General features: G+C 33.9%; 1 long non-coding RNA gene across 5 annotated transcripts in view; it reads right to left on the bottom strand.

Moving 5' to 3' along the window:
- Positions 1–2781: 2781 nt before the first annotated feature.
- The window catches only part of LOC143229467 (uncharacterized), a 63389-nt gene continuing 41182 nt past the window's right edge, over positions 2782–24988 (bottom strand). For all 5 annotated transcript variants that reach the window (XR_013015891.1, XR_013015885.1, XR_013015886.1 and 2 more), the window contains one exon: positions 2782–3415. This is a non-coding gene — a long non-coding RNA (uncharacterized LOC143229467). The remainder of the gene's footprint in view (positions 3416–24988) is intronic.

Raw genomic sequence — 24988 nt, 5'->3', positions numbered from 1 at the left:
TCAAGTTTCTTCACTAGTCAAGATGTGCTATACTTCTGGCACTGGAACTGGTTGAGGCTCTACGGCAAAATGGGCTGCAGGATGTCCCTGAAAGTCCATATACTTGACGCTCATCTTGATAAATTCAAGGAGAACATGGGAGCATACTCAGAGAAGCAGTACGAGCGCTACCACCAAGATATACTGGACTTTGAACGCCGCTACCAAAGAGCGTATGACGAAAACATGATGGCAGACTATATTTGAGGGCTCAACATTTTTGAATAACTTAAGTATAAATAAATGTAAATTTTGATTCATATGTTGTTTTATTCAGACCTTATGTAAATGACAATGTGCAAATTTGCCCGTTTTTACATAGAAAATAGGTTGATTTCTAAATTTCATTATCTTGGTCACAAAAGCAAAGTTTGAAGGGAATAATGGCCATTTTCTGTACTTTTACAACATAAACATTTAAGAAATAACACGTACTATCCAGGAACAAAATTTGTGTCACATAGTGATATAGCAAAAGCACATTAATAAATTTTGATGTATTTCACATAAGTCTGATTCTGTATTATGCAATAAAATTTCAGGTAACTCTTCGAACCTTATTGATTATTTCAAACTGATAACTTGTACATATTTCTCACTGTATTATTTGATTAATGTACAGAAACAGGTTCTTAATTGATTTGTTTGTTTGTTTTGGAATTTCGCACAAAGCTACTCGAGGGCTATCTGTGCTAGCCGTCCCTAATTTAGCAGTGTAAGACTAGAGGGAAGGCAGCTAGTCATCACCACCCACCGCCAACTCTTGGGCTACTCTTTTACCAACGAATAGTGGAATTGACCGAACATTATACACCCCCACGGCTGGGAGGGCGAGCATGTTTAGCGCGACGCGGGCGCGAACCCGCGACCCTCGGATTACGAGTCGCACGCCTTACGCGCTCGGCCATGCCAGGCCGTTCTTAATTGAACATTGACAGGGACGGGGGCCTGGCCCCCTGAAATTTTCATTAATAAAATTTTAGCCTTATTTTAGATTTGGTTACATTATATGTCAATCCCCCCACTGCCAATTAAGAAAAGCTGATGCCTGGACTAAATTATAGTCTATTCAAACCAATAAAGCTGATATATGTTTACACTTTTGTAAGTTATGAGTTAAGGCAATATTTTAGGACCTGTCGACTGATAAATTTCACATAAATTACACTGCAGTATATGATTTATTACTGAAGAACAAGCACTGAATACTAAATCTCATAACATTTTGTAAAGAATGTAAACATGAATATATAACTGCAGCTGAAAAAGAATACTTACTCACCGTCTTCGTACGAGCTAACATTCTCCAGATCTTCAACTGTATCTATATAATTTACACATTTTAGGACTTCAGAAGTTATATGGTGTTTTTCCTTAAAATATTATATGCACTATCAGTTGCATTACGTGTTTGTTTTTTCTGTAGTTTCACACGTAAATTTTCCTCGTTCTTTACTGCACTTTATTTGATGACGTAAGTTGGAAATATTCTGCGTGATTTATGTGCCTTTCTATTCGAAAAAGATCAGTAAAGCTCCTGGTGAAAAGATGTGGCCACCCTCCTTCGGCCTTGAACATCACATCATCAGTCTAGAAGTCTAGACTAGTGAGCACGTAGCTGGCGTAACCAAATGTTTCCATGAATATGGAAAAAAACTCCGAAATATCCTCCATATCTTGAACGTACGTGAGAAACAACAGTGACCGTCTGAGATAAACATTTTGACCTTGACCAGGACTACCGCTTATCAATGTGCTAAGTTTTTTTCTCATTTGTGCATCTTTTAAAAAAACACAAAAAAACCCTCCAGTCTTGTAAGTTCTGATAAATTAAATCAAATAAGATTTTTTATTTATTTAAGTGTATCCTTACATTTAATAAAAACCACGCTATACTATTGAAGATATCAAGGCATTAGACTGCTTCCTTCTGAAATCGTCTTGAATATAAAAAAACTTATAGTTCTGTACTTGGAGAATTAGTTTTCTATTTTTTGTTTAACATATTGGAAACGAACACAATGACAGAAGTTTTCAGTTAAAATTGCTTTTCTTTCCGTCTGTTGCTTTTTAAAGCATGTGTTAACACGATGCGCTTGAAACAGAATAAAGTCCAATGCTTGAAGTACGATTAGAGTATATTTTAAATACATTTTTCAATACGAACGTAATGTGTTCAACTATTCACATACGTTTTAAAGAACAGAGGACCTCTGTAGCAGTTTTCTAATACATCAAAGTCTTAACATATAGACTTAATACAAGTTAAAGTTCCAGCATGTAGACTTAAAACAATTTAAAGTTTTAACGTGAAGACTTTTAAACGTAGCCTAAGCATCCTGAGGAGGAAATAATTAGGTACACACAACTTAGAAAAGCATTGAAGCAGGTTCCCTTTTAATTTGTTTTAAGTAGTCAAGTGTAAATTTATCCTAACCGAATCTGTGACACAGAGGACGACCTAACATGATCTATTTCATGTCTTAACAGCGAAAACTAATACTTCATTAATATTTTCACTTTCATTTGTTCTTCGAGTGATACGTTATGAGGCTTAACTTGATTACTATTGGATTAGAAGAATAAAACATTAAAATGTATTACAGACAGTTTACAGACGTTTGAATAATCTTATGAAAACAATAAGTATTGTGTGATTAAAATATAACCAATTCTTATCCTTTTATGGGTCATAACCTATCAATAAATCTAGAACTCATTTCATTTGACTACATATAAGCAGATAGACTTTTTTATTTAAAACAACCGTGTTATTTTTTTACAAGTTCAGCAAAGGGTATATAGTTGTTACTACAATGAAAACAATGATAACTACATTGTAGCTGATAATACACTTCGCATATTATATATGTATCTGTATACATAAGTTATATGGATGAACATACACACAAATATGTTTTTGCACGAAAACAAACAGTTATAAAGTTTATGTACCACTTCTGGGCATGTTTATCCAGTGTTACTCTATCCCAAGTTTTGGGAAGCATTTCCACATAATTATTACGTTCTACAAACAAATATTCATACCTAATACGTGATTCTGTAACATATCAATGAAGTTGCTTAAAATATTTTCATAATGTCTTCAAGCTATGGGATAAACGGGTCTTCTGTACTTCAAACTACTAATTGGACCAGGTATGGCCTAGTGGTTAGTGCACCGTACTGTGGATCCGAAGGCTCCTGGTTTGTGCCCTTTCATCGAGTTTCTTACCGTGAACTTGTAGGTGCTATGACTATCAAATCTCAATATTCAGTTAGAGTAGTTCAATAGTTCGCGATGTGTGCCTTCATTCTTGTCAGTAAGCTCAAAATTAGAAACTTTTAGCGAAGACAGCCTTTGTATGTCAGTGCACTAAAATACGGAACAAACAAACACACTAATTATTATAAGTTATATTTTCATATGAAATAATAATAATAAAAGTTAGAAAAGCTGATCATACTAAAAATAACTTTGTTACAAAAAGATAAATTTCAATAATAACAGCTGATCATACTAAAAATAACTTTGTTACAAAAAGATAAACTTCAATAATAACAGCTGATCATACTAAAAATAACTTTGTTACAAAAAGATAAACTTCAATAATAACAGCTGATCATACTAAAAATAACTTTGTTACAAAAAGATAAACTTCAATAATAACAGCTGATCATACTAAAAATAACTTTGTTACAAAAAGATAAATTTCAATAATAACAGCTGATCATACTAAAATAACTTTGTTACAAAAAGATAAACTTCAATAATAACAGCTGATCATACTAAAAATAACTTTGTTACAAAAAGATAAACTTCAATAATAACAGCTGATCATACTAAAAATAACTTTGTTACAAAAAGATAAACTCTAATAATAATAAATTTCACGTTTTTTCTGTAAAATAAAGAAACATGTTTTAATATATATAGTAAAAGCTTATTAATCGAACACCAGCAGTGTACATGGCATAAACTCCCACTTCCCTTAGAACTATATGAACAAACACAACATACAATTTAATTAATACTTTTCAGATACACAGGGGAAGAGTGCATCATACTACAATTACCAGTGAATTTCAGCATCTCCTTTTTTCACCAAACTTTATGAACATATTTTCCCGTCTTCTATTAGATCATTCAGAATAAGAAAGAAGTGTCTGAAGGTTTCACTATGTGTACTCTATTATTCAAAAGCTTTAAAGATATATTTGAAAGATCAAATTGAAGAAATCAAATTCATTTAAAGGTGGTTTACGTAAACTACTTTGAAAATGGTACTCCCGAAAAGCAGATAATTTATTTTCCCTGAAAAATAGATTAAGTTCACCTATATTTAGTGGAAGTGATAAGATGCTGAATTTCACCTATTGGATTTTTTTTTTAATAATCGAACGAAAGTGTTTTATAAAAACGTCTAACAAGGTTTAGTTAGGGTTCAGTAGCGGATGCGTGCGTGTTTTCTTATAGCAAAGTCACACTGAACTATCTGATGTGTCCAGCGAGAGAAATCGATTGTTATTGTTTTTTAATTTTGTGCAAAGTTACACGAGGGCTATCTGCACTAGCTGTTTCCAATTTAGCAATGTAAGGTAGTTTAGTCATCACCGCCAACTCTTGGGCTACTTTTTCACCAACGAATAGTGGGATTAACCATCACTATATAACGTCCTCACGGCTGAAAGAGAGAGCATGTTTGCTATGAAGGGGATTCGAACCCACGACCCTCTGATTACGAGTCGAGCGCTCTAAACATCTATCTATTCCTGGCCGAGAGGAATCGAATATTTTGATTCTAGCATTGTAAATCCGAAGGCTGACCGCTGTCCCATCGGGGAGCATAATGGAAGTCATGCCACATAATTATACTCTAAATCATATGCGCTGACACTTTTCTCTTTGGAATTAGAAATGTCAAAGACGTTTTCAAGAAAAGGCATCGCTAAATACATAAAAGATTCGGAGCTCTGGCCCATAGGCGCGAAAGTTTGGGGCGTTTTAGCATGATATCGATCACGATTTACTATTCTGATATTCTGTCAAATAAAGTCAGAACACGTGCCACGTGTGTCAGTGCCTTAGCAACACCTCTGCTTTCAGGTTGTACTATATTTTTATATATTTTATTTATATATTTATTATATATTACTTCCAGTTCCTTCGAATCCATGCTGGTGAGTTTTCTATGCAAATTTCAACTTTCATGGCATGTAGTCTATAGTTTGTAATGCGTCTGTACCAGTTAGACGTCACACCACAATCCAAGAAATGTTTCTGTGTTAAACTGGGAACTCGAAATTAATATTAAAGTATGAGGACCTGCTATCCCTTTCAGTTAAAATAGAAAAAAATCAAAATTATTCTATTTTTCATAGTTAGCCTGTTGAATAAGTAGCCTTGAAGTGAATTACTAATTAAATAAACATTCTCGATTCAGGCAACAGAAGTCAAGGGCAAGACCATAGCTATTTGTTCGTTTCTCTTTTAGGAAGAACAGTGTCGTTTTTTAATTAGTGAACTGAGTTATTCTTGTCGGCGAATCGGATAATAGTTGCTAATGAAATATCCTTTGACATACACTGTTTGTTGCCCAGCTGATCTAATAAGGACTAATCAATGTTTTCATGTTGAGAACTTATTGACATATTGAAGACTATATTGGAGCTTGATACACCAGATTTTACAGATATTTTCTAAAGATTTGCACTGAATTAGATTTTATATAAAAGTTACACAGTATTTTTTTAGAGTTTTCAGTGTTTGATAGACTATATAGTTTTAATCTGCATTTACTTTATGCTGTACTTCATTTAAACTCTAACTTTCGGTGTTATATCAAGTTAAGTCCAAGAGACTTGTGAGCCTCTTAAAAGACTTTTCCGTAATTTAACGACGTATTTATTCTCTCTCGCCTCGAGCAAGAAGGGTTTAAGAGTTTGTCACATTTCTTCATATTGGTATATTCGGAGCTTTGGTTGATGGTAAATGTGAACAGACTTCGAATGCAGTGTTGGCTCCACGATTTAATTTTTAAGGTTTAGAGTTTTTAGTTTTAAGCTTTAGTTTTATTGGTAAGTAACATTTTAGATTTCACAAAGACTATTTATATAGTTAAAGTAACATGGCAATTACTTTAATTTAGGGCATGTTTTTACCAAAATATTTCTTGTTTTTAAATCTCATTTATTAACGTAACTTAAAAAAGGACTTATTCGCACTGACAAGAAATCATTGTTTTTTTTCATTACAGTGCTCTTCAATTCTCGTCAGTTACAAACTAGCACATATGATTATTTTCCACAGAGTTTACTTTTTAGCATATTTCATTACTGTATTATTTGTTTGTATTGTTAATTGAGAAAACTATAATTAATCATTTGTTTCGTTTATTAAATTGTGTCGAGTCTCTTTCTTTGGAACTCAACTTTCAGAACTCATTAGGAAAATCTACACTTGAAGCTGAGATCCGAGGGCCCGGCATGACCAGGTGATTAAGGCACAGACTCGTAAACCAAAAGTCGCGGGTTGGAATCCCCGTTGCACTAAACATGTTCGCCCTCAAAGCCGTGGGGTCGTTATAATGTGCGGTTTATCCCACTATTCGTTGGTAAAATGGTAGCCCTAAAGTTGACAGTGGGTAATGATGACTAACTGCCTTCCCTCTAGTTTAATACTGCTAAATTAGGGACGGCTAGCGCAGGTAGTCCTCGTGAAGCTTTGCGCGAAAAGCGTGTGTGTTTGTGTTTTTCATATAGCAAAGCCACAAAGGGCTATCTGCTCAGCCCACCGAGGGGAATCGAACCCCTGATTTTAGCGTTGTAAATCCGGAGACATACCGCTGTACTAGCGAGGGGCGCGCGAAAAGCAAAACAATACAAACCAACTGAGATCCGAGAACCTCCAGTTTAACTTTCCTGCTTTGTTGGTCGTTTGCGAGATATAATATGTTCTACGTTAGATTAAACCCTTCTTCTTGCTTAACATGAATATTTACATCTTGAACGTATGCTGAATAAACTAAACATTCTTGACTGACAACTAGTGAAATTATACTTTTTCTTAAACGATAAATATATGCTCCTAAACCCAAAGTAAAAACGAAATAATCACTTAGTGTGTTTCTATGATGCACAACCCTTTAGAAAGATAAAGCTGTAGTTAGAGTTGATCTATACGTCACATGCTATAAAATATTGTGTACATTAAACCTTCAAACTCAAATTTTATTAGAATGTGTTTATTTTTCTATAGTATTCAGTTAAAGACCTTAATTTATAACAGCTAAAGTTTCTTTCTTTACATTGTGTGTTGTCATAGAAACCAAAAAGCATGTCTCACATGAACAATACGATTGTTAAAAATTTCATTATGTTTGCTAATACTCAGTAAAAATGACTCAGAGTCGCTAAATAACAAAAAATTGGACGTCAATTTTTCAAATCTATAAAATCCTCTTTCTTTTGGATTAATTTTATTGTGGCTTGTTGCATTCTTATATAAACTTGTTTCGCTAACTCGGATTCATGGAAATTTTCCGATAAAGAGCTTCCTATAAGAGGCCATATTAGCCAACCAGCCAATAAAATTTCTTGATTTTCAATTGATTGTTGAAATGCTGTGTAATTTCATGTTAAAAATTCAATTTAAAACTCTTGAATGAGTGTTTTCTTATTGCAAAGCCACATTGGGCTATCTGTTGAGCTCACCGAAAGGAATTGAACCCTTGACTTTAGCGTTGTAAATCCATAGACTTACCGCTGTACTAGCGGGGGAAAAAAACTCTTGAAAGGTAGTTCAAGAACTATGAGTATATACAATATAGCGAAAACGTCGTGGCTCATTTTGTTTCCTGATTTGTCTGAGTGTTTAATTTTTAGAATTGTGTATTTCGAATGGCACAAAATATAAACCAGTTTTGTAATAATAGTAAATAACAAAGTAATGAATTATGATTGTTACGTTAAGTTATAGAAATGGACAAAAATCTGTAGAAAAAAATGAAAGTGAACTTTCGATTTCTAGCACATAAAACATTTAACAAAAGAAAGCCTCTGCATTAGTAATGGAATATTATTTGTTTGTCACTTTATTTAGAATAGACTACATGTGAGGGTTGTGCAAGATAAGAGGTTGAAATAGATTAACGACTTCAATTACCTCAAGTCTTCATTTATATCTAACCAAATCCTGTGTCAGTACTGTGACAAAGGTTTGTCGTTTAATAAGTTTTGAAATTAGGTTCATCTAAATAAATTGTGTCAAAATAATAGTTTTTAGAATTAATACTAATTTCAGGATCCTATTTTCTTTTTTCCTTCTTATTCCATGTCGATATTTCTAAATATCTGCACATGCAAATACATTTGGGATCAGTAATTATATTGTTTTTAAAAATATACACGTTAGAACGTATCAATTACATTAGAAGCACAACAGGACATTCTAAAACCTAAATGCCCCCCGCTAGTACAGCGGTAAGTCTGCGGATTTATAACGCTCAAATCAGGGGTTTGATTCCCTCGGTGAGCTCAGGTCAGCACATAGTCCGCAGTGGCTTTGCTATAAGAAAAACACACAAAAAAAGCCTAAATCCTCTTTTTATCCATTATAATTACAACGTTTTGAATAAGCAAAAACAATATTACATAACAGTGGTTCATAAATATCAGAACAGAGTGAATGGATACGTAAAATATTTCTCTGTTTTGATGCTAGTAGCTTAGGGTATCCTGAATATATATCCTATTGAATTATAATAGCCTTTTGTCTCTATAGTAGCGTTTACTAATATATAACTCTTACATTTAGTTTATTAAAACTAAATATTATATTTGTTACAACTGTTTACATCAAAGAACTCTAAATCTGTTGGATGTTGTGTCCGAAACTTTATTTACTAAATGTAAAATTTTGACATGAAACTGACGTAACTCAAGATGCGCGTTTTAAAGTCCGTGTTTAGCTGTCTGTAGTGAAATGTAGTAATTTGATATTGAAATGTGTTAGATTTTACATACCTCTTTTTGATTAAGTCTTTGATGTAAGACTTGTCTACACGTTTATATTATTGAATTGCGTTATGTCTACCATTTGTCTGGTAATATAGTGTTCAATAAGCCTGTCTTTCATAAAAACTCTCATTTTAATTTTATGTTTATACTATCAAAAATTAGAATTGCAGAATTAAAATCAACCGTAAGTTACAGATGGACAGAAATACAATTTTTAGACGTTCTAGAGAAATAACTGTGTTTAAATAACCATTTATTTATATCTTTTCGAAACCAGTGGCGATAGAAATTTATTAGAATAAAGTTGATGTTCTTCATAACATCTTTAAACTACAATGGTCAGTTACCAGTGAATGATTGTTTTAATTGCTCAACGATTCCTTTTTATAACTTTTCAAAAATTGTCGGAATTGGAACTATGATATCGAGACAATGTAAAGTTCGACGTTAAGCAACAAAAACAATTACACACTCTGCATGCGCTGTGGAATTCGTTTGTACGTATTTATTTATACACAGATATAGCAAAGCATATAATAATACGTAAAATAACAATGGCTATTTCTAGCACATTAAATATCGCTTTGTTCGCTAATTTAACTTGAGAACAAACATGAATTATCCACATTATCATGCTTTATTTTATTAAAACACGTTATCTGATAAACTTTATTTTAACTAGAATAAAGCGAATACCAGGCTCCTCTGGATTAGATTAAGAACTTAACTATAGCTAATTAATTGATTTTTATGCCATACCTATAACATACTCCCAGAACATAATAAAAAGCAGTATGACATATCCATCTTATCATGAGCACAAGTCATGAAGGTCAGTTTGCTTTCTCTTCTTAAGCATGAAGCTGAACAATGAGCTATCTGTGCTGTAGCCATCGCAGGAATTTAAACCAGAATTTCAGCATAATAAGCCCATTTTGTAGCTTTGCACTCAAAGAACAATAACTTCTGGAAAGCACCCTAGCATCTTAACAGAATCACCTACAATACTAACTTTGTAGATGTAGTTAAAACAGAAGAAAAACAAAAATAAGAAATCTCAAAGGAAACATTGGTTGTGTCTTCCAACAGTTGTCATCTACCACCTGTCGTCCTCTTGTTAAGGCTAGAACAATTTGCATGCGGCAAACACGAACGTCCCTGCGGCTCCGGAAATGACCAGAGAAACAACGGCCAAATCATATATAGTCTATCCACTTGAAATATTTACTGGCACATAGTATTCTGAACTCTAAGAAGCTACCTGATAAATAATAAGTATTTTAAGCTCTACATGTGTTTTAAAAGTTACATATAACTACAATGATATATGCCACTTTTTTTTCAAATATTTATGTTGTTCAATCGCCCGTTAAAGCAAAAAAAAAAAAAAAAACAGAAAAATTAAAAATGTCCCAACTTAAATCCTCGGATATAAACAAATAAATATAAAACATATAATAACCATATCAGAAAAATAAAATATTAATTTAATCTTCGTAGTCGACTTGTTGTGATTTTGTTTTATCGATTTTTTTTAATTGAGTTAAAATACCTTTATGCCACCACTATCTTTTCTGGTTTTTGTGTACAGACACCGATATTAGAAGTTCATGAAAACAAATTGTACAATGTAAGTACTTCCTATAAAATTTAACGTTACTTCCAGTAGGAAATAGGCTATGCTAGCCGTCCCTTATTTCGCAGTGTAAAACCAGAGGGAAGGCAACTAGTCATCACCATCCACCGCCACCTCTTGAGCTACTCTTTTACCCACGAATAATGAGATTGGCCATCACATTATAACGCCACCATGGCTGAAAGGGCGAGCATGTTTGGCGTGACGGAGATTTGAACCACGACCCTCAAATTGCGAGTCGAGTGCGTTAACCACCTGGCCATGCCGGGTCTACGAGAAGTTTAATCATAATCTAAATAAACCCAATAATCCTGAAATATCTGAAGAAGCTGTACTCTTCAAACTGAAGATTATCAGTTTTTTTAACAGTCAGTTCTCTAATACATGATACTATTTTAGGAAGGAAACACATTATGCTAATATAATAAACATACGCAAATAACTATTTAAAAGAATAACGAAGTTATTTATTTTTGGGGGAACATACAACCTGTTTCGATGGAACACTGGTCTGTCTTTTTCAAGTTGCCTTCCTTACTTTACCACTATTTGTTTTTAATGTCATGAAAATAAGAACAATATAACGTACATTAAAATCGCATCCATGATTGGTATTACAAATAGTACCGGTTATATAGTAAAGCCAAGGTCTTCATTAAATAGTCTCTATACACGAACCTATATTGGTGTTTTTGATATTTAATGTCTAAAGTATTTATAAAAAAAATTGTCACATTCATTTTCGACAGTTTGAAAAATATTTAATTACATATAAGCATTAAAACTGTTCTTACAAACGTGAGGTCTGTCTGGTTTCTCTATTTCTTTATATGCATTTGCTACAGAATAATTCCCAAGTGAGTGTAGATTGAGGGTTCTAAATTAATATACTGAAATTCTTCTCCAAGAGGCTTCACTGTATTAAAATGTATGTGTGCGTGTGTGTAGCAAAAATAATTCCTTAACTTTTTTGTCTGTGTGTGTTACAAAGTGTGTTTTTTTTATAGTTCAACACGGTTATAGAACAAACTGTGTTCAGTTTCTCTAGGTTACTGCCCTTTATCTCATTGAACTCAATAAAAAAAGCTTTCAACATCAATACCTTATCTTCTTTGTACACGTTCATTTTTTTCTTAACAAAGACTAGGATGTAAAAAGTTTTCTTCTGAAACTAACGATTAGAAAACTATCGAAATCCCTCATGGCAAAAATGCCCCGTATCAGCGGGGGATCAAGCTAAAAAAATCTTATATCGTTTGAAATAATTCTATTGCTTGTTTTTAAGTTGCTAACCCTTACTTTGTAAGACTTCTTTTCAACTGAAATGTTTCTAAGGTCACGTCATTCAACAAACACTTTTTATTTCATATGTTTTTATTCACGTGATGACAGAGTTTACCTAGGAAAACAACAACAAAACCTATAGTAAAATAAGACGATTAAACAACAGAAACGCGCCCTACAACGCAGCATGTGAAAACACGCTCATCAATAACAGTAAGATTTCTAAGAGATGAATTCAATTAAGCATCTGTCATTTGCTTTGACGCTTCCTGTCTCGAGGCTAACACTGCACGAAGACTAACCAACAAGTTTTAGTAGAATATCAGTCAATGGCAAAAGCAGTAGCATTTTCAACCTACCATATGCATGACTATACAGTGGGCCATTAAATTTATATTCTTTTTTCATCTACAGGACACTGGGGAATAACTTAAAAAAAGATAATTCACATTGTACCAAATATTATGTGAAAAGATATGCACCCCCAGTGATACAGCGGTACGTCTTCTAATTTACAAGTCTGGAAACTAGGTTTCGATACCCGTGGTGGGTAGAGCAAAAATGGCTTTTTGTGCAGCTTTGTTCTCAACTACAGACAGACAAGCTTAAAAGGTGTGTAAAAAATACATTAAACAACGGAAGTTACTATTTACAGTAGTGGATTTGTTTCAGGATAGAGATCCTTCTTAATTTTATTGATTTTGTTGGATGGAACACGTGGACGGCTTTTACTACTGACTTTTATGTTCGTGGATTCACACCTGTCACAAGACGCTGCAATTTGCTTACAACAGTTGGAGTGCTAATTCTTCAGTGTTTCATTCTGGATGGTTTTGATTCCCGACCTTGTTTTAGAATTTCGCGCAAAGCTACACGAGGGCTATCTGCGCTAGCCGTCCCAAATTTAGCAGTGTAAGGCTAGAGGGAAGGCAGCTAGTTATCACCACCTACCGCCAACTCTTGAGCTACTCTTTTACCAACAAATAATGGAACTGACCGTCACATTATAACGCTCCCACGGCTGAAAGGGTAAACATGTTTGGTGCGATGGGAGTTCGAACCCGCGCCCCTCAGATCACGACTCGAACGTCTTAACCCACCTGGCCATGCCGGGCCAGTTGCTAATGGTCAGTGGTTATTATGGTAAGTTGCAAAACAAGGTGAAATATGGCGTGTACTCTCCTACAAAGGCTGAGAATGTAATAAACGAATCAGGACAAAAAGATATGCGATCAATCAAGACTAACTAAGTATTATTTCCCAAATTAACGATTTATTTAGATACCATTCCTTATAGTTTGGGTCCAGATCATATCGCGTCGTATTAAGTAATTTCGCGTTTATGCACGATAGGGCACTGACTATAAATAACAAATCAGAAAATTTGAGTAAAATCATTAATTTTATGTGTAAAAAACGTATAAGGAATAATCAATGGGACAAGCTAGGATATTGATATATTCTGGTTTATATATTTTTTGGTAATTTATATGTTATAGAGAACTCTTAAGCCAATAAATCACGAGCACACGAGCAGTTTAGCGCGTATTTAGCTCAGCAAAAAAGTGTTCAACAATTCGATTGGTTCTTAACCTAGTCGGTAATTCTAGGGCTAAGCTTACACTGCCGTATAACGTATCATTTATTCAACATAAACAAAGCATTTCGGAATTAAATAAGGTTCACTTTTAAAGTTTGTTTTCTAAGTTATAAATTTGTGTTATAGTGAATACTTCTCCAAATTACCTTTGTAGATGTGTATTAGTTTTCTGAAAATGGTAGGCTGAATACGAGAGTTGGTTACTCGTGAAGAGGATGCACCTGCTACGTTATTTTTAATTTGTTCTTAATCTTGAAAAGAATCGTTATCTTATGGAGAGTGACGTAATATCCTGTTGAGGTTTCGCCGATTTTATGCCAGGAAGGTTCACAGGTCCTTTTGTGAAAAACCCGGTAGGCAAGATTTTCATGATCCCATAAGTTTTATGGTAACATCTGTTGAAGCATCACTCACGAGGAAGTGCCTGCCAGTCTTACTTAGGTTGGGAAATAATGGCGTTATTGTTTTATTATGTTTAGAGGATGTTTCTGTCGTGTAAAACTGAAAGTTCTGTTAAAGATTAATCTAGTGTAACGTAATCATTCTGCGAAATTAAAGCTTTAAAGACATTCTGCAGTTAATTCCAAATATAGGCAACGTGCTTTATGAGGTAACCATATACTGTCGAATTTAATATGGACAAATGTTAGCTGATTTATAATGAAATTTCATATATAGGTATCTGTTTATAAATTTATCCAATTGAAGAAAGTTTAGTCTGCGTTTTCGTAAACTTAAATCTGTTAAAAACAAAAATGATGGCTGAATTTTTTTTTCCCATTATCCCTGTACATATCTGTGTTTATGTTTGTGTGTGTATGTTTTGTATTATTACTCTCAGATAACTTGTTCTTCTTTCGCATGTAATATTTTGTAATAAACTCTTTATTTTTTAAAGCCTGTCAATAACTGCAAATAAATTGTGATACTTCTACTGCAAAGTACAAGAATGATGGACATTTCCCACTTTCGGCCAAACAAGAGTAGCCCAGCAGTTGACAGTAAAAGCTATTCACCAACTGTCTTCTCTTTTGTTTATTAAGTTCAAAATTAAAGATGGCTATGCTTTGTGAAGCTCAGCGTGAAATTGTGGAAACAAATAAACACGATTTATGTGAGTGACGATTAACGTGGGCGAAATGTACAAATAATATAAGAACAACGTACAAACTATATAGGCAAAAACTATGGGATATTAGCAATAAGTATACTCAAGATATATAAAACATACACCTGCCCTATAATAGAATATACATATCCAGGTTGGGTTAACACTAAACACATGCACTTAAGAAAAACTACAAACAGTTCAAAATTCAATACCAACAAAAACCTGCAGAGTAAAGCTTGGCATGGCCAAGTGGTTAAAACACTCAACTCGTAATCTGAGGATTGCGGGTTTGAATTTCCGTCACACCAAACATGCTCGCCTTTTCAGCCGTGGGGGCGTTATAATGTGGCGAACAATCCCACTATACGTTGGTACAAAAGTAGCTCAAGAGTTGGCGGTGAGTGGTGGTGACTAGCTGCCTTCCCTCTAGTCTTACACTGCTAAATTAGGGACTGCTGGTGAAGATAACCCTCATGTAGCTTTGTATGAAATTCAAAACAAACCAAACGAACAGAGTACTACGATCTACATCTTCACTCTTGGGACACAAATATGCCAACTTACAAACACTGCTTGATTGGCTCATACGTAACTCTCTAAACTACTTTTATAAAAATTGGCACAAAAATGACTTTTTCTATGAACTGGACTGTTTTTGCATGCAAGATGAAATTACTCCTCAATACCTATCACCAATTAATTTTTATATTAGAAATAAGCACAATATGACCACCTGAAGCTGAGACAATGTACGTCATTAGTTCCGTAACAACGAGAACACTAAAAAAATATTTATTATATGTACAACGCTCCCGTGATAATGAAATTATTGAAGCAAAAAAGTATGGCTACTGGAACTATTCGCAATGTATGTGACTATATAATAACGATTGGAAGCGAAAGTGTGAGCATATTAAATGTTTTCTTAATTACAATACACGGATGTGGCCTTGGAAAGGGTCAGAATACATGGAAACAGAATAAACTATAATCCTCAGGTAATAATTAACAACATATTGTACAGATGTTAACAAAAAAAAAGGTTGAAAATACATCCAGCAGAACTTCACCTTCCAGGTCAACGAAATCTAATTCCTGGTATAGACGTACATCACATGAGTAACGAAAGGTAAAGTATCACATAAATCAAACACTAAATATTCATTCCTCACATCTTAACTCTTGACACTTAACTGTCCCCCGCAAGTACAGCGATATGTCTCCGAATTTACAACGCTAAAATCAGAGGTTCGATTCCCCTAGGTTGGCTCAGCAGATAGCCCGATCATAAAAAATATTTGTGAAGTTTCAGTCTAAAATTTATTATTTTTAAACGAAAGAGAATTTTTCATTAAGTCTTGTTCACAAACTTGGAAGAAGACTCACTTGAACAAAACGCGTTTCTCGGATGCTTCATTTTAACACAAAAATATGGTGTAAGCTTCTTAGCTTTCAGGTAAGCAAATATATAACAAACACTGACGTATATGATTCATTTGTTTAATATTTCGAGAGCATTTGAATCAGAGAAAACAATAGGTTTGGTTTGTTTTGAATTTCGTGCAAAGCTACACGATGGCTATCTGCGCAAGCCGTCCCTAATTTAGCAGCGTAAGACTAAAGGGAAAGTAGCTAGCCATCACTACCTTCAGCTGCTCTTGGGCTACACTTTTACCAACTAATAGTGAGATTGACCGTCACATTATAACGGCTGAAAATGCGAATATATTTGGTGTGACGGGGATTCGAACTCGCGATCCTCGGGTCGAGTGCCTTAACCACCAGACCATGCTAGGCCAAAACTACAGCACTTTTCTTCATGAAGTGATGTGCTATTGAATTCCAGTTAACAAGTGAGATAACAAACTTAATAAAGTTTTGGACGAAAATAGATAAACATTCTCAAAACGATAAGCACATTTTAATGCAAGTCTGCAGATTTACTTTGCCAAAATCATGGGTTCGATTCACCTCGATGGACAAAGCAGATAGCTCGATGTGGCTTTGCTATAAAAACACACACACGTCTTAATGTGAAAGAATTCTAGATTTTTTGTTCCAAAATATTCAAATATCTTTTCGTCGAATATGGATAATTAAAAGAAAAATCTTACGACTTACTTTAATGTGAAGGATGATATTGTTCTGCTGAAATACTCTTGCGACTTTCTGGGTCAATATTTGACACTTTCAAACGAAAATTTGTAATAACTATTAATTGTGACATTAAAGTACACACTGTAGAGATGTGTTAATCCAATTGGAAATCAACTGTCTCGTTTTTTTGCGATCGGCATAGCAATGGTGCCAGGCGCACAACGAATTTACATAATTCAATTTATGTTAATCAGAATAAATAACTTCGGGTTTATATATGTTACAATATCATAGCATTTGATTTAATTTGTTACACCTTCAGTAAATTATAATTTCATAAAGTTGATGTTTTTTTGCTAACCCCAGGTAGACATAAACCACAATTTGGGAACCTCTGAACTAATACACAAATTCAATTTAGTAAATAGATGTGTTTGGCCTAATGGTTATTGTACGAGGATGCAGATTGAAATGTCTTAGGTTCAAACTCATGATATAGCTTATTCGGTTAAGCGTAGCCGGACAGGCAATATGCTAGCTGTTTGTCACCCTTGGGTCAGAAATTCTGAACTAATTTAGGAATATCATTCAAGTTACTTATAGGGTCACCGATAATATAAATAATACCATTAATAATATAATTATTTCTATTAATTAATGTTAAAGTTCTCTCTTTATTTTGTATATATACATACCACCAGTACAATGAAATGTGCAAAACATAACGATAATTTTACGGATAAGAAACTGCACTCGTGTGAAATACTATAAAGAGTTCGTTACATAAACGTAATTGTGCCACTGTGTACAATAATTTTGTGGTATAACAGCGTTATAGTTCACATGATATGAATATAGCACATAAAAGCTTTTATGGTATAGCTTCCAATGCCTCTGCTCTGTACAGCGGAAACTCTGAAAAATAAGAGGCTTAGGCTTAACATTCTATATTACTAGTTATCCTATTATCTTGGAAACTGTACAGTTTAAATAATATCATAAATAGAAATAACTATCTCAACACAGTTCTGTCAAATATTATAATTAATAGAAGTAACTACCTCAACAATGTTCTGTCGGATATTATCATTAATATAAGTAATTATCCCGATGCGCTTCTTTCAAATACTACCATCAATATATCTTTGACTTTATAACTATTCTATCACACCTACGTTAGGTATGGTTTGAGTTATTATTATTAGTTAGAAGTTGTATGGATTTTGTAATTCAGTGCTACCACAATAAAGAATTTTTTGTGCTGCTAATCAAAGTTTAACAAATGCCACTGACTAAACAACTATGTTGAAATTGTACGTTAACACTAAATATTTTTGTCAGGCTGGAGGTAATAACCTCCCATTATTGTTGTCGTTGTTTTTTCCTATATGAATATATCCTAATACCTATTATTACAAACTTGGTGAAATATTAAAAAGATATGCTACAGGATTATTTTCTTTCAAAATATGCGATATTTTAAGCTTTCATGATATTGTTTAAAAATTCTATATAGTAGTAACGTTCATTTTCCCTCCCTTATCACATGCTCTTCGATTTTATTTCTTCATTGTTAAAAAAGTATATTTATTTTTCAAATATTTGTAATATATTGCTTGCACTAAGACAAAGAGTCATATCAGGTTTTTCAGCCACGCCGAATTCATCTAATCAGCGTTGGAGTTATTTAAGAAACTGGGGAAAATTACCCTGGTCCTCTCTAATCGCCATTTCCTGTTTTTGCCAGCGTTTTTCATTGCCATTGTAATTTACAGCGTTCTTTTGACATCGTGAAATTTCCTTCTTTTCACAAAAATTACGTGACAAAAGCGGCCTCCAGGTAATTCTTAAAGGCATTGCTTCTGGGCATAAAGGTCAGTTAGCCCCCTAGGACATCTCAGTCGTGGTAGCCATAGTAGGAATCGCATCTCACTAACTATTTTGTAGAGCAAAATGGACACGCTGACTGATTTCAATCGCCAGAACAACGCGGCTTATAGAAAAATGTGCGTTTTTTACTTTAAATCTTCTCAGTTTAATTGAATTCCCAGTATAATTACACAAGTGCCAGAGATGCAATTCCAGTGGATGCGGCTATGTTCGGTACAATGACACAGTCATATTGCTCTTTGAAGAAATATTTGATACGGAAATAAATGTACACTTGATTTGTAATAAGTTGATTGCCCAGAGAAGCAATAAACACTGACCGGTACAAGACCTAATCTTGTTATTCTTTGGAATTGGATTTCTAAGAATTTAAGAATTGGTAATTCTGTAACATAGCATTTATCGTTAAAGCAACCCGGAATTATAAATATGAGTTCCATCTTTCTTTCTACTTGGCACTTACAGTTGTGTTGTTGCAGTTTAAGGTTACCTTTTAAAAGACCTAAAAAGTAGGGTATCATCTCAGAAAAAAACATTATTCTTCATTGTAGGAACGAGCTATTCACACTAGCAGTGTGTAATACACCCAAGCCAAAAAAAGTCTACTAAATAGAAATACTAGCTGATTTAGCTAACTACCTGTCTATTGAGTATAATGTAGCAGTCGATGTTGACAAATTTACCATAATGAGAAGAGCTATAAATAAGGGTTCGAAAATGTTATGGTTATCAGTGTAGACTTACTCTTAAATGTTACTACGTATTATAGTTTATCCCAAACGAACCCCAGTTTATTCTATTACGTATCAAAATTTAACTCGGACGAACTTCAAATTTATTATATTACGTATTATGAGTTCAAATAGCCTGAAACTGAGTTAAATTTTAACTTTAATTTAGAAATTAATTAAATATAGAGAGGTATCAAATTGATGATATTTGCCAAAAAGATTGATACACACATACAGTTTTCTTTCTCAATACATACTTTAATATACAAACATGTGTTTTTTCTTTTAGTAAAGCCACAAAGGCTATCTGCTCAGCCCACCGAGGGGAATCGAACCCCCGATTTTAGCGTTGTAAATCCGGAGAGAGATACCGCTGTACTAGCGGGGGGCGATATACAAACAAGAATAAAATTTATAATACAAATAATACGGTTACTACAAATAATAATTTAAAAAAAGTTTTACAAACTTATAAATAATATTGAGTCTTCTACCTAACCTGCAACTGAATATTTTATTGATGGCTCAGGATAAGCAAATTAATTTCGAGTTGATAGCGATAAAATTCACTTAACTCTTCACTGATTACCCTTGTGTTTTTCACAGCTGAAATTACCTTAATGTTTTCATAGAAATACTATCCTCCGATGGCAATCCACTGAAGTTAAACGGTTTAGAATGTTTGAAATCTATAAACATACCTGGTCAAATATCTGTAGTTTCTTGATTAATAAGCGCTTATCACAGTTATAACTTTCGAGGTTTATATCATATTAGCTCTTGCGCCACCTGTGGCATAGCAGTATGTCTGCGTACTTACAACGCTAGAAACCGGGCTTTAATAACCGTAGAGGGCAGAACACAAATAACCCATTGCGTAGCTTTGTGCTTAATTACAAATAATAAAGAATAATTACAATAACCAACTGTAGCAAACCAACGATGTATATTGTTTCTTGGCGCGTCAGCTTATAAAAGACAGGTGAAGTTTTAGTCGGCAACAATACTGACAATGACTAGTATTTACATGCAAAAATAGTGCATTGCTGATTCTTACACTTGAAGATCTTTTATAACTTCAGTAAATAGGCAGTAATTTTGAGAGGACATATCAAAAAATATATAAAAGTTATTACAAATATACGGGACAAAAGAAGTCCTTTGAAATTATTTTACTTAGAACACTGTGCAGCCTACGCTTTTTAATCAATACTTAATATGAGCGTTGTTAATCATTATTCATTCAACTATGTTCACTACTGACTAGTATTTAAAAAAATGAAATAATGTTATATTACTCATTAAGTGCAAACTTAACATTATGAATATCAAGGTCCTCCCTAATTTTATACCATGTATTTAAATGCTCCAGTTTGATGAAGTCGTTCTCTCCACAAAACTGTTGCGGATTTTATATATGTCAATGACCTTCAAACGTTAATCAGGTCTATAATTTTATATGCAGTAACTGTTACACATGTTTGATTGAAACCTAGCGAGTCAATTTTGATATATCATTTCCACAAGACTGGAACAGGCGGGGGAAATGACAAACAAATGTACAGGGGTAAACCAATACGTCCCTTTCTGCAATACTTCTCAGCAAGGCCTTAAAAAAGTCACTCTTCTGCTAGGTATATACAGTGCTGGCCCGATTATAAGGCGATCTCGTACATAAGACAACTAAATAACTTTAGTTTTAACCTTGAAAAATGTAATATTAACAACATATGAGTTAAGAATTTTCATTCAACATCAAAAGAGGTATTCTCCTTCTAATTTTCTAAAGTTATCAGTTTCAGTTCAGTAATGCAATATTAAAACACATGTTTTTTTTTATTTTATTGTGTATCTAAAAATAAAACAGACACTAGAAAAACTCTTTATCTATAAACTTGGCAATGAAGGAGTTAAGCAGAAGTTTATAATGCTCATCACGGATGTGGTTTGATATACGGCCTGGCATGGCCAAGCGCGTAAGGCGTGAGACTCTAATCTGAGGGTCGCGGGTTCGCGCCCGCGTCACGCTAAACATGCTCGCCCTCCCAGCCGTGGGGGCGTATAATGTAACGGTCGATCCCACTATTCGTTGGTAAAAGAGTAGCCCAAGAGTTGGCGGTGGGTGGTGATGACTAGCTGCCTTCCCTCTAGTCTTACACTGTTAAATTAGGGACGGCTAGCACAGATAACCCTCGAGTAGCTTTATGCGAAATTCCAAAACAAACAATGGTTTGATACATTGTTATCTCTGTGTTATGTAACTACACTACCTTAAATATTTTAAAAGTATACATCAGACTGACAGTTCTTTTATAATACGCATTTTAAATATACAAGGTATTTACTAATTTTTGAAATATGTTTATAAAATTATATCGGGAGCATTGTTTAACATAGAGACACACATTTTGTTGCCTGTGCAAAAATAATGTTTACATATTTTGTACAATGCAATAGTAAACTTTTGTGAGGGTCCCCAGCAACATTGGTGTAATTCATCCTTACTCGCAACTTTGCGAGCATAAATTACGTCCTTCAGGGAAGCCCCATCTCACGCACACACATATACAATTGCATAATTATCGGAGGAGACGGAGGCCACTTGATATGGCCTTCTTGCGTAACTCACTGATTGTTTGTTTGTTAGTTTCGAATTTCGAGCAAAGTTACACGAGAGCTATTTGCCCCAGCCGTCTCTAATTTAACAGTGTAAGACTGAAGGGAAGGCAGCTAGTCATAACCCACTGAATCGGAAATGTTTCATAAAGTATGTTAAAGATCCTAAATTTTAAGTGTGGAGCGACACCTTTTTGTTGTAATAACACATTATGTTGTAATGTTTCTAATTTCGATAAACCAGTCACAGTGTTATGGGAGATTGCTACTCAAATATTCACTTTCGAACTCTCATGTTTATGTACTATAAAAAATACACTTTAGACATTATTCTTCCAAATGCAATAAGTGCATTTATCTCTACATTAAAAGGTTTTTCCCAATATGATCTTTTAAGCGTGTTTCCAAAATACTTAGAATCCTTATAAACATACAAAAAGGGGATATATAACATTTTCCAAATATATTTTTCATAAACTAAATGAGCAAATAAGCTGGAGTTAGGTAGTGTGTGGGTTCAATACGTTGACTGACTTTACTATGTATGGACCTCTAAACTGTCTTTATTTCTCCTCTTATCACAAAATACAGACTAAAGGACTCAGTATAAAGACCGAAACGTTGTCTTAAAATCAAGAAAAATAATAGGAGATGCCCATGGTAAAATCAGTCCACATCAACTGAATCTAGCTAATTCATTAAATATAGTTGAAATATTTTCTTGTGTTCGGCATATTTCTGATCAGTTAGTGGATGATGTTGCGGAAGATACAATACTATTCTTCATGCATTACAAGGCCAAACTTTCTGACTTCGAATGATATGTTAAAGAGTTGATATACAAGGATTCTAAGGAAGTATGAAAAGCGTCCTCTTGAAGATGTTGCATAAACGTACTGATCGTACCACATTAGGAATTGACCAACATCAAGACAAAATCTAAGCTGACTGCGCCAACACATCCGAGTCCAATATGAGGTCAACACATCTTTGAACATGTGTACAAATCCTTGTAAAGATTTGTACGTACATTTCTGTTGATGCTACAACATGCCTATGAATGAATATGATTGAATAGATTAAAGTCAATAATGTTGTACAGGGTATATAATTTATTTGTTGGTCCACAGTTGCAAAACTGTGTATGATTGATAAAAAAAATGTAATTCTAATTTGCGAAAAGTTTCAATGGACAATGGCGTTGATGCCAATTATAGCGATGTTTTGAAAACATGAATGAGCTATCTAGTCAAATATGCAGACGATCTTAAAGTGGACTTCTTATGTTTACTCATTACAAAATTCACTCATAATCACTCTAGTTGCTGTCCTAAGGCTCAGTTTGTGTTTTGGGGGAGATGGACTGGTGATTTCTGATACTAATGTTGTTTACATAGTGATTACATGGCTTGGTACCTTCCACAGCTTTATCCATTCTCACTAGTGTGTAAACCAGTCGTAAATAATAGCGCCCCCTCAGCCTTCTCATGACATGTTGAGTAAGATACTACTTGGTTTCATGTTTATTTTCCAATGTTTAAACAGTCCCGACTTTCAATTTCAAGTGCATTATCCACTAAGACTCATTTATCTGATATGCTTGTACTTAGTATATAGAGTTTTAAACACCACTTATGTATCTATTGAAAACACCTAATAATTATATTTTCAATGTTTACATTGCAGTCTGTCTTTAAAACATTTCATTAAACTCTGCTTTTGTTTTCTTTTTTATCATTATGAATTATCTTTATGCAATGAAGATATTTTCAAAGCTTTTGTATCATTTTATCATGCAGTGTTTTTACCTTGTTTATAGATCCAACCATACAGTGTAGAGCGACATCTTCTTGTTGGAATAACACATTAAGTTGTAATGTTTCCAGTTTTGATAAACCAGTCACAGTGTTATGGGAGATTGCTACTTCACTTTCAGGCTGTCATGTTCATTTGTTGTATAAAAAAAATCTACAATATGATCACGATTTATACATTGATAATCAAAAACATGAGGTGTCAATAATTTTGTCATTTAAAGTATTTAAGTTTTAACCAGTAGCTAACGCAGTAAAACTTCTGCTCAGCCATCAATACATTTCTAAAATGTACTAAATTCTAATAATCAGTCCTGCTACAAGATGCTAAAAGCACCTTCCTGTTTAATAAGAGTTCACCCAAGAAGAACGTTTCTTTGACGAGGGTTATCCATCATATCTCATGTAATTGTAACATTGGTAGTAGTAGATTTACTTAATACAGACTGGTGGTTGGATTTACCCAAACACAAAAATATTGGCCAACTATTGAAGATCGATCTTCTTCGTACTTGTTTCGGAGTTTCGCACAAAACTATATAAGACTGCGTTAACCGTCAGTAAATTTTAACTAACAGACTAAAAGGAAAGCAATACTCAACGTCGGCTCTTGGGCTACACTAATTAGACTAATGGAAGTTGACAATCACTCTTATTATTCAACTACAATGCAAAGTGCTGAGCGCTATTTATTATTGTTTCTTTCAACCGAAACGGGATGTGAATAATGTCTCCTCAAATGTATATTCCGGCACGTTAACTAGGCTTATTTCAATGAAATAACCGTTAGTGTTACAAAATATAAATCTAATATTCTTCTGTTATTAGCAACAGCTGAGATCACTATATAGATTTTCAATATCGTTCTTTTAGTCTGAAAACGTATTTACTCTATTGCTTTAGCCGCCCCCCACTAGTGGAGCGTAACGACTACGGATTTACATCGCTAAAATCAGGGGTTTGATTCCCCTCGGTGGGCTCAGTAGATAGCCCGATGTGGCTATGCTATAAGAAAACACACACACATACACGCTTTACGCCTTACATAGTAATGAAATAATTTTGCATTTTATTTAAGTAAAATAAATTTAGAACTCTCATTCTAAACTTCCTAAGCTGACGGAACCTAGTTATATACTACTGAGTACCAAC

Source organism: Tachypleus tridentatus, chromosome 10 (genome assembly GCF_004210375.1).
Source record: "Tachypleus tridentatus isolate NWPU-2018 chromosome 10, ASM421037v1, whole genome shotgun sequence".
NCBI classification, from domain to species: domain Eukaryota; kingdom Metazoa; phylum Arthropoda; class Merostomata; order Xiphosura; family Limulidae; genus Tachypleus; species Tachypleus tridentatus.
Note: the sequence above shows the minus strand (reverse complement) of the source record. Positions and strands in the feature narration are given on the sequence as shown.